The sequence below is a fragment of the Haemaphysalis longicornis genome, unplaced genomic scaffold (assembly GCF_048455015.1).
Source record: "Haemaphysalis longicornis isolate Haplotype H1 unplaced genomic scaffold, Haemaphysalis longicornis Haplotype H1 scaffold_13, whole genome shotgun sequence".
Taxonomy (NCBI): Eukaryota; Metazoa; Arthropoda; class Arachnida; order Ixodida; family Ixodidae; genus Haemaphysalis; species Haemaphysalis longicornis.
The window spans coordinates 79,125,975-79,139,962 of NW_027526233.1; positions in this window are offsets into that span (position 1 = coordinate 79,125,975).

Here is a 13,988-nt window from a genome sequence, read left to right on the forward strand (position 1 = left end):
GATAAAAACCTTATGTCTCCGAAAGCGCGTCCACAAAACTATTTTCTAGCAGTGAGTTAACCATACCTTGGGGTAATATTAGGAACTAGTCTTTCTTTCGGAGAAACAGGAAAGCCGCTGCACGGCAAAGCTGGAAATTGGATGCTCACAATCTGTACCTAGCGCGTTCTACAGTGCGGTACGGGCGCAGGCGGATTCGCGCCTTCAATTTTCGTTTTTGATGCGGAGCATCTCATGGTCGGGCCTATGTCCCTACCTGGTCGTTGCCGTTGCCGTTGTTGTTGCGCCCTCCACACCACCATTGCGCATGCTCGGCTTGGTGAACGCCCGGTCCCTTTTAAGGCTACTGGAGCTTCAGTGTTGCCGATGTCGTAAACTAGTACGGTGTGGGCCTTGCTTGGACATGCCCTGAGGCGCCGGTTCTCTCAGGGTACACTACCATACTTGGCAAAGAACTTTCAAGCCTCGATGCGGAGCTGCATACTATTAACAACGCCGTGTCAGCTATCGCCTTTGACTGTGACCCACCTCTACCGCCCTCCATACGCATACTCACAGATTCATACGAGGCCCTCACAGCTTGGCGATCGCATGATTCGACCCACCCTGTAGTCCACGAAATTCTTTTTCAAATTCAACTCCTCAAACGAAACAACACGAACGTCCGTGTCGACGTGGTACCTGGCCACTAACCATTTTCATCAGGCAACCAGGCGGCTCATGTAGCCGCTCAGGAGTGTTCCCCCCCTTACGCTCCACTGGTGCCTGGAGTAAGGCCGTCGCGGTCCCCCTCTATTTCCCCAGCGATGCGTATTCACCAGCACAAGAAGGGCCGACGCACACGTCTAAAAGCAATAACTCCAGCTGGCTACCTCAGCCGCCTACCTCCTATTCCCAGCTCAGGCGAAATTTTTATTAACAAATATATTGCAAATTCAGCGTACGCACGCGAAACACTTCGCAAGTGGTATAACCCTCACCTGCCCCCTCAATGTCCTTACTGCCGTACCACCACTACATCATACCTCACACACCTATTTTGGTGGTGGCCAGCTTTTGCCACGCACTGTACATTCAAATCTCCGCAACCCCATCCCGATCCACAACAAACTGATGCACAACTGTTATATGAAATTGCAGTTTATTCAATCAAAAGCGGTCTGGCACGGGTTGTTTGAGCGGGTCCCCCCCCGAACGAACTGGTGAATGTGCACAAACCCAATTGGGATACCATGAACTGGCCCATGAATTCCAGGTTCCCAGAACTGACCCCTTTATTGAGTCTACTGAGAATGAACAGCATTAATTTGTTTAATTTCTCTTACCCTCCCTCCCCATTCCTTTCACTCATCGTGACCAGTTGTCATCCTTTTCTATTAAAGGTTGTCTCTCACGCTCTCTTCCTGGGCCGGCACAAGACGAGCACGCTTCACCCGCCTACAGGTTTCATCGTCGTCGACAGGGGCGGGCATCGGCTAGTTTCGGCGGGCTGTGATTACAAGCATCCCACAACCATCCGGAGAACGTGCATAGACCTCCTCTTCAGCAACTTCTTGGTTCATCCACTGCAACCACCCTTGACTTTAAATTTCACATACCATGTGGCCGTCGTAATCAAAGCGGAACGCCAACCACAGATCGGCTTCACCTACGTTGTGCATGATGAGGATAACGCTTAAACAAAAGCAAAGTCATACCACGTAACAGTCTCTCCTTTTAATGCCTCTCCACTCTAACACCCCCCCTCTTCAAAAAAATTACACCACCTTCCCATAAGGGAACCCTGAGTAGTATGCGAAACAACCATGCGGTCAACGCAATTTCCCCTTTCGTAGTTCCGGTAAGCCACGTACCTCAACCTCACGGAAACGATGAACTGAAAACTAATGGGCACTTGAATCGACCCCATGCCTGCTTCGCATGCGACTCAGGGTTCCAATACGGGAAGATGGTGTAATTTTTTTCAGTCAATGGACTACTATGGATTTATCTACCCAACGAAGAAGTACTGCCGAGAAGTCAAGGTACGTGAGAAGTCAACTTCGTCTTCTTGTATTAAGTGTGTGACCAAGCAGAGTTGCTCTCTAACCTCGGTCCGGTAAACAATCAGTCCTAACGCTTTCAGTGACACCGTTTGAGCATGGCGCATATTTGAGTGGGACATTGGTACTGAGTGTTACGTGTGTAAACAAAACCAAGTCTTGCGCATTTTTAGCAGCTTCTTTGGTGACGTCTTTGCGTCATGTTTTGCTACCCGAACACTTCGATTTCAAACAGAAAGAAGTAAGCTCGGCTTGCGAATAGTGCGCCATTACACGCACTTCGTGTACTACTAGCGAATAATATAGCACGCTTGCTTTTTGTTTCGCTTATGCGCTTTTTTTTGTTATAATATACGGCACAAAAATGTGTACGCTCAATTGAATGATTTCCGTAGATGTAGCACTAATTTTAAATAATAAATTGAATGTCTGCCGCGGCTACAGCAACTTGTTAAAATGCCATCTTCACGGTTTTTTGGCGTTTTTATTGACGTGTACGCACGACAAAAACAAGTCTGCCCGCGGGATTCTGCGCCCTTTGAATGTTCCGTCATTCAGAATGTTCAATTTGGTCATCAGATGTTTGTACCAACAACGTGCAAGCAACAAACCGGCAGTGGAATCCACTATTGCCGTCCACTATCGCAATACACAGAGACAAGAACGCGCAACACAGAATCGCGTAGAAGACTGATCGAAGAAGTTTGAAAGCCTCAAGACAAGCGGATCGTGAAGCAAACCTTGTCAGGCATGAAGAAGGTAAACCCATCGAGAAGCCATGTCCTAAGCAGAACGAAACGATTAGGATGAATGGGCAAAATCAATACATACTGCTCTAGCGGCGCGTCTCCTCTAGAAATAGCTTTAGCGGCAGCTGCTGTTCAGCCTAAGCAGAAGTGGCGGAAACTTCGTGATTTGGATTATGTCTGGGCGGCACTTTAGTAATATTTTGTCGTCGTGTCAGTGCTGAAAGCCACACCCATCCGAAAACAAACTACCCAAGCCACCCAAGAACTTACTGTGTGAAATGCGTTTATTGCAAACGACATGTAAGGGCGCAACGACTTGTGGTAACAGCGCGTGCACTAAAAACCGAAAAAATCCAATCAGTTTTTAAGTTAGGTACCCCGGGTGTTCACCACACTGAAAAACACATTTCTGTTGAGGTTTTGCCTTCTTGGAGCCTGACACGGTTTGTTTCACGATCAGCTTCACCTGAGGGTCATCGTTTGTCCAAGGCGCTTCGTTTGTCTTGGTCCTTTTTTTCAATTCTAGTTTTCCCGTTTTTTCTTGCGCCTTTAAACCCTGTGATCATGAGGTTTTAAACTTTCTTTGATCAGTCTTCTACACACTTCTCCGCTGCGCGTTCCTACCACATTGGGAGAGTGGACAGAAAGGGTGGGTTCCAGTGCCACTTTATTTTTTCGGATGGCGAATATCAGCCGCTGCCTCTGTTCATCTGGTGCTGCCGAGTTTATTGTACGATGGACGTAGAATACTTAAAGGAAAAAAAAACGAATTCTAAGTTTCGCCTTAGCACTCATCAATAAATTGTGTAGTCACTCATGTATTCGAAATCGGTTTTAAAAGAAATTTTTAACTTGCCCTTTTAAGAGAAGAAAAAAATATTTTTTGCGCATTTTGTTTTTCTAATATGTTTGTTGTAGTTTTTGAGTTGTTTAAAAGGAATACTACTTTGATGGTGTTTTTTTTTAATTGATTTTTAGATTTTTAAAAAAAATTTGATAAATTTGTACAAAAACAAACAAGTTCGATTATTTGAAGAAATTCATCGTTCAAGATCGAAGTTTAGTTGAAATGTACGCTGTGAAACTATCACTACCAAATGTATAACTGGTGTATACACGAGAGAGTCTCTTGAACGACTTGCTATTTTATATTTAGCTTTAAGTCACACTCGGTGGAAAGTATTGTGTCTGCGTACATTTGAGTAGTGCCCGGCAGCCGATAGGCTGGGAGAAGCACTGGCTAAATCAGCACCGGCTGAGCAACTTAATCGCCAAGAGGAAGAATAAACATGTCTCGAAACCTGTCACGCAAGGGGAAGAGTCATCATTACAAAACCCATTGAGTTCGCCCGGCTTTTAGGGCTCCCTGGACAAGCCAAAGCTGTTCGTCAGGCTCCGAGCTGGACAGTGCTCCCTCCCAGTGGTCAGGGGAGAGTAGGGACAGCGGGGTTAGGTGGGGGTTCTTATCATAGCCCCACATGATATTGTTACGGTAAAAGGGAGGTTTATTTCCAGGACAGGACGGAGAAGCTTCACAGGAACGAACGGGGCTCCAAACGCACACGCCTGAGGATCGTTCCTCTTCCTCTTCTAGCACAGGGATTGCCCATCCGTCATGCATTTGTCCAAGTATGTGAGGCGTTACAATTCCCCCCTTCACAGACGAAACCCGCAGGGTGAGTCACTGTTCACAGCGTGGAATGAATGCCTTCAAGCGGGCGATGTGAGCCAGTTGCGTCTTGTTGCTCCGGCGTCCAGTCGTAGTGAGCCGTGACAGAACGTACGTGACGTCGCTCAAGCGATCAACAATAACGAATGGGCCAGTGTAGCGTGACAGAAACTTAGTGCACAGGCCGCGCTTTCGTATTGGGGTCCATAGCAAGACCAAGTCACCTTTTGCATAAGAGACGAATTGGTGCCGTCTGTCGTAGCGCTTCTTAGAACGCGTCTGCGACGCCACAGTTCGGAGTCTTGCAAGGCCGCGAGCCTCTTCGGCAAGGCACAGCGTCTTCGCAACCGAGGGCTCACAATGCAGCGAAAACGGCAAGATGGAGTCCAGAGTATTACGAGGAACACGAGCGTACAGCAAGAAGAACGGACTATAACCTGTGGTTTCATGCGTCGCAGTGTTGTATGCATATGTGACAAAAGGCAACAGCTCGTCCCAATTCATTTGGTCCGAGTCGACGTACATGGCGAGCATGTTAGTAAGAGTTCTGTTTGTGCGTTCGGTCATGCCGTTTGTCTGAGGGTGGTATGGTGTGGAGTGGCGGAAACGAGAAGTACAAAGACGTAGAAGCTCTTCAATGACGTCTGCAACGAATTGGCGACCGCGGTCACTGATTATCACCCGAGGAGCACCGTGCCGAAGAATGAGAAAGTGCAACATGAATAGTGCCACTTGAGCAGCGGTGGCGGTCGGAACAGCCGCGGTTTCCGCGTATCGCGAAAGATGGTCGACGCAAACGATGACCCATCGATTACCAGTGGAAGATCGCGGAAACGGACCTAGCAGGTCGATGCCAACTTGTTCGAACGGAGAACTTGGAGGTGCAACTGGATGAAGAAGTCCCGGTGGAACATGGGTAGGGCGCTTATATTTCTGGCACTCTTGACAACTGGCTACGTACTGCGCTACAGTGCGATGCATATTCGGCCAGAAGAATCGTTCTTTTGTGCGATGCAAGGTTCGCGCCGTTCCCAAATGACCGGAAGTAGCGTCGTCGTGCATTGTGCGCAGAACTTCCGAGCGGAGGCGTGTTGGCACAACAAGAAGAAAACGGGCACCCCACGGGAGGTAGTTCGTCTTCCAAAGCAGCCGGTCCCGCATAACGAAGCGGCGAGACGAATTGGGACCATGAGCAACTGCAAACAGCGGTTGTAGGCTGGAGTCGTTTTGCTGCTCCACGATGAAAGTTTCAGCATCAGGAAAGTTGGAGCTAACCACTGCCAGATAATCGTCAATGTTGTCAGCGTCTGCTTCGGGTTCAGAGGCCGGAAGCCGAGATAAGCAGTCGGCGTCCGCGTGTTGGCGGCCGCTCTTGTAGCGCACAACAAAGTCATATTCCTGTAGACGCAGGGCCCATCGGGCTAGACGACCAACTGGATCGCGAAGTCCAGTGAGCCAACACAAAGCGTGGTGGTCAGTGACCACAGTAAATGGGCGTCCGTATATGTATGCGCGAAACTTCTGGACGGCAAAAATAACTGCCAAACACTCTTGCTCCGTTACCGTATAATTTCGCTCGGCTTTGCTCAGGCATCGGCTAGCATAGGCGACAACATGCTCAACATGATTATGTTTTTGAACGAGCACCGCGCCAACACCGATTCCACTCGCGTCAGCGTGTATCTCAGAGGGCGCGGAAGGGTCGAAGTGACGCAGAATAGGGCCTGATGTCAGAAGAAATTTGAGCCGAGAAAACGAAGCCTCACATTCCGGTGTCCAATGAAATGGGACGTTGTCATGTAAAAGGTACGTAAGTGGCGATGCCAAGTCCGCGAACCGAGGAACGAAGCGACGAAAGTATGAGCACAACCCCAGGAAGCTGCGGAGCTCGCGCACTGAGCGTGGTTGCTTGAAGTTGCCGACAGCTTCAATCTTCCGAGGATCAGGCCGGACGCCAACCTTGTCAACCATGTGGCCAAGAACCAGTGCTTGACGCTCGCCAAAACGGCACTTCTTCGAATTCAGCATGAGGCCGGCACTCTGCAGGCAGTTCAGGACGGTATCCACGCGGCAGTTGTGCTCATCGAACGTTCGCCCGAAAATTACTACATCATCAAGGTAACACAAACAAATTTCCCACTTCAATCCACGCAGAATCGTGTCCATGAACCTTTCGAATGTTGCCGGAGCGTTGCATAATCCGAACGGCATCACGTTGAATTCAAAACGACCGTCAGGAGTGACGAAGGCCGTTTTTTCCTTGTGTGCAGGTTCCATCGGGATTTGCCAATATCCGGATCGTAGGTCCACGGACGAGAAGTAGGACGCTGAGTGCAGACAATCAATTACATCGTCTTTTCGAGGAAGCGGGTATACGTCTTTCTTCGTAATGGAATTGAGGCGCCGATAGTCCACGCAAAATCGCCATGACCCATCTTTCTTCTTGACAAGGATGACAGGTGCAGCCCACGGACTAGATGACTCTTGTACAACACCCTTTTGCAGCATTTCTTTGACCTGATCCGCTATAACCTTGCGTTCATATGGGGCGACTCGGTAGGGCTTTTGTCGAATTGGACGTGCCGAGCCAGTTTCAATTGTGTGACGCGCACGTGAAGACGGGATCCGGATGTTGGGGCCGTCTTGGGCGAAGTCAAACCAAGAAGCATGTCGGGATAGAACGGTCACCAGCGTAGCACGCTCACTTGAGGAGAGGAATTTATCAATCATGCCCAGAAATTTAGAATCAGGCATGCCGCTAGTGGCAACCTGAGGCTCACTTTCACACACCACAGCAACAGACGCGCTCTCGTAAGCCTCAAAACGGGCAAGTTTCATGCCTCTAGGTAGAACTACGTTATGAGCGGAGCAGTTCAACGCCCACAATAAAGTGTGACCATTGTTGATGCGAATAAGGCACCGCGGCAACAAAATGTCTTTTTTCGCACAGTTCCCGGCCAGTGGCTCCACAAATGCGTCCAGGGAGCTGACAGGGATTTCAGAAGCGGTCACCGTGATGGGTGATGCTGTGTGTGCTGGCAGAACCACGTCGTCACAAACAATCAGAATTTCTTCAGCTGGAGAATCGTCGCCAGACAAGGGAAAGAGAAGACTGCTCACTGAAAGTTCACCGGCACCACAGTCAACGGTTGCCCCACAGTCCCGTAAAAAGTCCATCTCGAGAATGACGTCGTGTGTGGAACTGGGAAGCACCGCGAACTCCACTGTAAACGTTTTCCCGGCCACCGAGACGTTCACACTACAAACACCCATAGGTCGGAGCCGTTCGCCACCAACTCCCCGGAAAGAAAGAGGCTGATCCCAGCTGAACATTACTTTGCGGCCAAGTCTTTCCTTGAACGCATAACTCATTACAGAAACGGTGGCTCCAGTGTCCACTAAAGCCATTGTTGAAACTCCATCGACCGAAACTTGAACTTTGTTTTTGTCCATAGAAACAGGCAGAGGTTTATCGATTACAGACGGTCCAGCGACCTCACCCCCATCTGACGCACTGGTTAGTTTCCCGGGAGTGGTGACATCGGGCGGCGGCGAGGCGATGGCGACCTCCTCGGGCGCATTGTGGGTGGTGTCAGGCTGCGATCCGATGAAGGAGAGCCACTTCGCTGCGCATTTTGTCCGGAGGGGGTCGGAAGTACTCCCGGATGCCACGATGAGTCAAGCCTGTAGGAAGAACGTTGAGGGTATGTGTCTGGGGCCCTGTATGTTGGCAGCTGGCGTCGACGACGGCAGAATCGCTGGATGTGCCCCGTCATGCCACAGCGATAGCAAACAGGCGGCCGACGCCCCGTATCTGACCGTTCAAAAGACGCATATCGCATATCTGGTTGGTAGGCACGCTGGCCAACCTCGCAGTTTTCTGTGTTCGACTGAGAGTGATCCAGTTGTAGATTCGGTTCGTAAGAGTCGGCATATAGATTACGAGGAAAGCGACCTGGCCGCCAAAAATCTGCGTCCCTGTGATAGGGACCATTAAGATTTCCCGCGGTTCGGTAGGGCTCAATGCTTGCAGCGTTGATGGACGGATTCATGCATTCACTGTGGACACAAGGGCACCGGCACGCAGCCTCTTTCGTCAGATAGCGTTCAGAGAAGCTTGCTGCCTTGCTTGGGACGTCTTCATGTAGTCGCAACTCTTCACGGACTATTTGCCGTATGGTAGCCACGAGATCAGCGGGAGACGTGCTGTCAACGCTTGTGACAGTAGTCACGTTGGATAAGCGGCCAAACTTTGGAGTTATACGGCGTTTTTTAGCGCATCGAACTTGCGGCAATGCCGAATTACATCCGACACGGTGTCCAAATGCTCCTTGCTAATGAGGAATGTGTAGACGTCCTCAGCAATTCCCTTCAGTAGATGGCCCACCTTGTCGTCCTCAGGCATTTCGGCGTTCACTACTCTACACAGCTGCAGAATGTCTTCAATGTAGGTGGTGCAGCTTTCCCCTGGGACTTGAGCTCGCTGCAGAAGAGTCTGCTCCGCTCGCTTCTTCTTGGATTCAGCGTCACCGAACCTTTCCTTCATTAACTCTACTAGCCGATCCCACGTCGTACATTTCGCTTCTTTGTTGTCAAACCACACCAGGGCGGTCTTCTCCAAGGAAAATACGACGTTTGCAAGCTTGTATGCCGCATTCCAACGGTTGTACTTGCTCACTCGTTCGTAATGGGTGAGCCACTCATCGACGTCTTCTTCCGCTTTGCCTTCAAACTTCCGTGGTTCTCGTTGCAGCTGCCAGCCGCCGGGCGGTGTCGCCGAAGAGCTGCCTTGAGCCGGGGGCGCCATGACTTCTCGGACGGGCGAGAGGCCAGCTACGCGACGGCTTCGGCGAAGATCCAGTGACGCCATTGTCCGCTGGGTTTACCCCACACCTTCCACCAAGTCTGTTACGGTAAAAGGGAGGTTTATTTCCTGGACAGGACGGAGAAGCTTCACAGCAACGAACGGGGCTCCAGACGCACACGCCTGAGGATCGTTCCTCTTCCTCTTCTAGCCCAGGGATTGCCCATCCGTCATGCACATGTCCAAGTATGTGAGGCGTTACAATATGATAGAGAGTGACCAGACCATTGCCAAAGCTCCATTGCGAAGACTGCCGGGTGGGGGCCAGAATGTGGGCTTTAGTGGGGTGGGGAAATGTGCCTGTTTGGATGCCTTGGAGGTGGCGCACTTTTTTTTAGTGAGGCTCTTGTGCGCAGGGTATAAGACTCGACGTCGCAAAGTAACCTGAGGAAGACTTGCCGTTGCTGGCCATGCCACTACTCACCGAGCCCGATTCGCTATGTTTGCATCATTTCTCTCCTGTAGATCAATGTACACTTTTATAGTCGTAACTGGGGTCGTCGCCTCAAAACTAACAAAGCTTTTTTTATGATTTCTGGCGGGTACGTACATGTCCCCTTTGTTCATAGGCACCCCTAGGCCCCCTGTCGTGGTTTCGAAGGCGGCGGCGTTGTCCGGGGTGGCCTAGATTGAGTCATTGTCGGGGCTTGTTCTCGCTTAGAGGACGTTCCAAGTGGCGCTTGATAAAGGCGGTGAGGGCGGTTGTGTCTGATGGTTTGGTCTGAGGGCGGTGTGATGGTACCTTCTCCTGGTTGTTCAGTGCACTTTCCGAAAAGGAGACACTGGTGCAGCACTCCCTGGCATTTCGAACATCGATAGAATGGTCTTCCATGGTAAAGGACTATTCATTTTGAGGTAAGGTGGGTGACCGTTTACTCCTGTTTCACTAACAGCTGTGCTTCTTTGATTAGGTGTCTGTGTCTTTTCATTAGGTGTCTTTGATTAGGTGTGGTGGATGTTTAGTGTAATGTATTTAGGTGCGATGGTATCTCTCTGGGGTTTGATGAGGCTGCAGGGCGTGCTGTTTCCGCTTTGACGGGGGAGTCAGTTTGCTATTTCCTTACCGTGGTCTTCGGAAAAAAGCAGGTACCCAGTAAAACCACTCGTGAAATCGAGCCTGGGCCCTTTTCAAAAGCCTTCGTCCAGCTACAGATGTCTTCAACACAGCGTTTTTCGCATGTCCCTCCTATGCTGCGTCAACCATTCTTTAGGCTCTATAACTGCCTCTGTTGTGACGCTTGTCCGATTTACGAGCAGTATTGGGAGGCTGCTCCTCTCGTTTCGGATGTCCACTACTGTCGGTATTTTGTCACCTTTATTCTCATTCCTTTCCCTTTGCACCCTCCAATGCTTGCACACAAGATCTTTCAGCGAGCACAGGCGTTGACTGAAGTATAGAGACTTCCCTAGACGGCTTACGTCTGCGTCTCGTCAGAGGCAAGTTGAGAGCAACATTACAACGTCACATCTTCTGTCAACGTCGGTGGCGCTACAAGGACTACTCTCTCCACTCTGCAAGGCAGGTCTATCAACGCATTCTCTACCCTCTTTTGTTCCGTGATCTCGCGGCGCTCGTTCTGCTGACTTATAGACACAGAATTTCGCCAGAATTGTCATATATAGCTTCCGCAGCGACATAAGGCAGAGTGTAACACCTAGATATTTTTTTCAGTATGTACCAATATATTTACAATGCCTTGAATAGCATCGTGGACCGGAGACAAAGACCTCCAAAACCGTTTGATGCAGAATAACGGCCCACCGGGTGTACCGGCGTACGTAAGGGACCCACCGCTCTTCGCTGATTTTTTGTAACTTAGAGGTGGGAAAAATCGACTGAATCTTGTATGCTAATATAGTAAAAAGGGTTTTTACTAGATTGCTCTTGCAGGATACGCACTTCTTTGATGTACCATCCACGTAGGCTCAAGCCACGTTGACCAATTTGTTAAAAAAACATAAGTTCGCGTACAGTGGCATCATATCACCTAAAGTGTTGGTCTTTTAACGACAATTGATACCTTTGAGGCTGGTTTTTCTTCCATTTTTTGCCTATAATATTTCTTCCTCCCTTTTTTTTGTCATTTTTGAAGCGCCCTTCCTGGCGCCAAAAAAGGCTGCTACGCTTTAGCCAGTTATCCCCTGCTCGCACCAACCAGACGTCTACAGAAAGATGCCATTTCACAAGGCCATTGGGCATCGTGATGTCTTGCTCCATCTCTTCGCTTTCTCTAATGCCGCGCTTGTGGGGAGGGAAGATCTGAGTAGAGGGAAATAAACGAATGCGCGTAAAATTTGAGAACAAAGGGCGAGAAAAAGAGACGGAGATCTCCAATCTATCCCTCAGGTATTGCGTGACAGTGAATACTGATGGCCTTGAAATAACTACTTCTAATGTCACGAGTGAGACACGTACAACACGTGGGGAGGACAAGAAAAAGCATGCGTAGTACCCTGACGACTAACTTACTTCGGCGTGCTTTGCGCTTTAAAGGAAATATTATTTTAAATGCACACAAAACCGAATATTGCCCAGTAAACTAGAAGGACAATTGTATTAACGGTGTTTATTTCGAGCCAATGTGGGCGAACACAGGAAGACACTGCAGCGTGGACTCACGTGGCGAAGACCTGCGCAACTCCGCTGTACAGGGATATGTGTTCTCCATTTACGCTGTGTAATCCTCGTTTCCAGTGCGCGTGATGACTTGGCCCGTTGCGTATAAGAGCTGCTGCGTAGGGCGTTGTGAGGCTGCAGGCCGCCTGTCAGGAGGGAGGTGGACAATGCTTCACGCGATTCGCAATTCGCCTGGTGCATGTGTCAATATGACCCACTTGAGGCAATTCTTTTCGAATGTGACAATTTGGCAACTGTGTGCACATGGCTGTAGCCACCAGATGGGTTGCCACAAGCAATATTTCTACTATTCGTCTGGGCATTCATTGCCGGTTCGGATTGGTTTATGTTTACTATTGACTATAGGCAACACCAACCATTGAAAGCGGTCCACAGCGTACCGGTTATCATGGTTTAAAAAGAAAAGCACTCAAGAATTTTGCAGATATATAAAATGCACACAGTTAAGGTAGCAGAACACACGTACCCGAAAGTAGTTTTTGCAACTCCGAAGAAGGAAGTGATTGTCCAGGATCGACACCACCAAAGCACGTTCGTCAGAGGAACTGGGAGAAATCACCCACCTATCTGCTCCTTTATTACATATATCGATGAAAGACGACTGTCATCTTGCGCAGCCGCCAAGTAAATGCCTCCCTTCTCCCTGTCGATCACATCTCGTACTATTGCCCTCCTGTCTCTCTCCTCCCAAAAACACATGCGAGAGGTTTGCTAAAATAAATTTAAAGTTACCGCGCTCTGCTCCTTCAGTGTGGGTGCCGTACGGCGGAGACGCTCGTTAACCGGGCAGCCTACTTTAACCTTTATAGAACCACGTTTCCCCACTAGATGTGCGTTGCCGTTTGATTTCTGAAAATACTGCCAGAGCTACAACTGTGCGCAGACAGCAGGCAACGAAGCGAATATTTTTTTTGTCTGCAGAGCATGTTGTTTGTCATTTACTATCGCAAACATTAGGCATTCGTAATGTTTTTTAATAAAGGAATACTACCAATATCACCCATGTATTTATTTGTTGCCTCAAATTAGCGTAATGTTTTTTTCGTGTTGAACTATGTTGACAAGCATGAACAATGTCGCCAGGCTTCGACGTTTAGGTTTGGCTGTTTAGATTTGTTATTTGGACTTTGCTGTTAGAACTATTGTGGAGCTTCTGCTTCAATTTGACCTTGTGGCTGAATGCAGGTATCAACTGAGAAAATCGTTCTTTGCCTATACCCTGCACCACCTATTCTCCGTAATTGGCCAATGTGCACTGCGGCGTAATCGCTCTAGTGCCGCTGCAGGCAATCTCACTTTACGTATGCAGTTGTTCTTGCTTTTCTTTTTCAGGCACCACCTCGGGCCCTTTCTTGAACGCGAGTTTGGCACTATTAGGTGAGGAGGAGTTTTCGCAACATTGGTCTACGCGTTTTCATAGAGTTGTCGAGCAAATGGGTTATTAGTCCAGCCAGTGTTTCAGAACTGTGTCCTTAGGGAGCTCTTTTGTTACAATTTACAATTTTTTGTTAGAATTCATTTTCAATCGGCTGTCGCCGATTGCCAATATTTTGAAACCCCATGGGTCCCCATTCTCTTCCGAGCTATTGACCGAGCAATTGAAAAAGTGATTGAGAGCCAACCAAACGGCAACCGGAAGCATCGTCACACAGAAAGCCCATCGGAGACAATGCTTGAGCAACTGATAAAACCGGTCCCTGGCCAAGCTCATGCCGTGGCCTGGCAGTGAAGCGCATAACAATTATGTGCTAAATTGAAAAGCCGAACTGAATGATTTTGGCAATTGTAAAGGAGCCCTTTGCTCGGAACTGATATGCTGGCAACAGAAGGTATGAAGAGCCAATGGCGATCTTCGCACGTTCTTCACTTCAGTGCGTGCTCGACACATACGCAGTAACATTCATTCCTTTCCCTGAGAAGAAAGTGATCGCACAGCCGTCGCGTTAGTATGTAAGCATGCGATTAAGAAAACGTTGGCAGCATGACGATGTGGCGTTTAAAAACTCTCAACAGAGGGTGCTTGCAA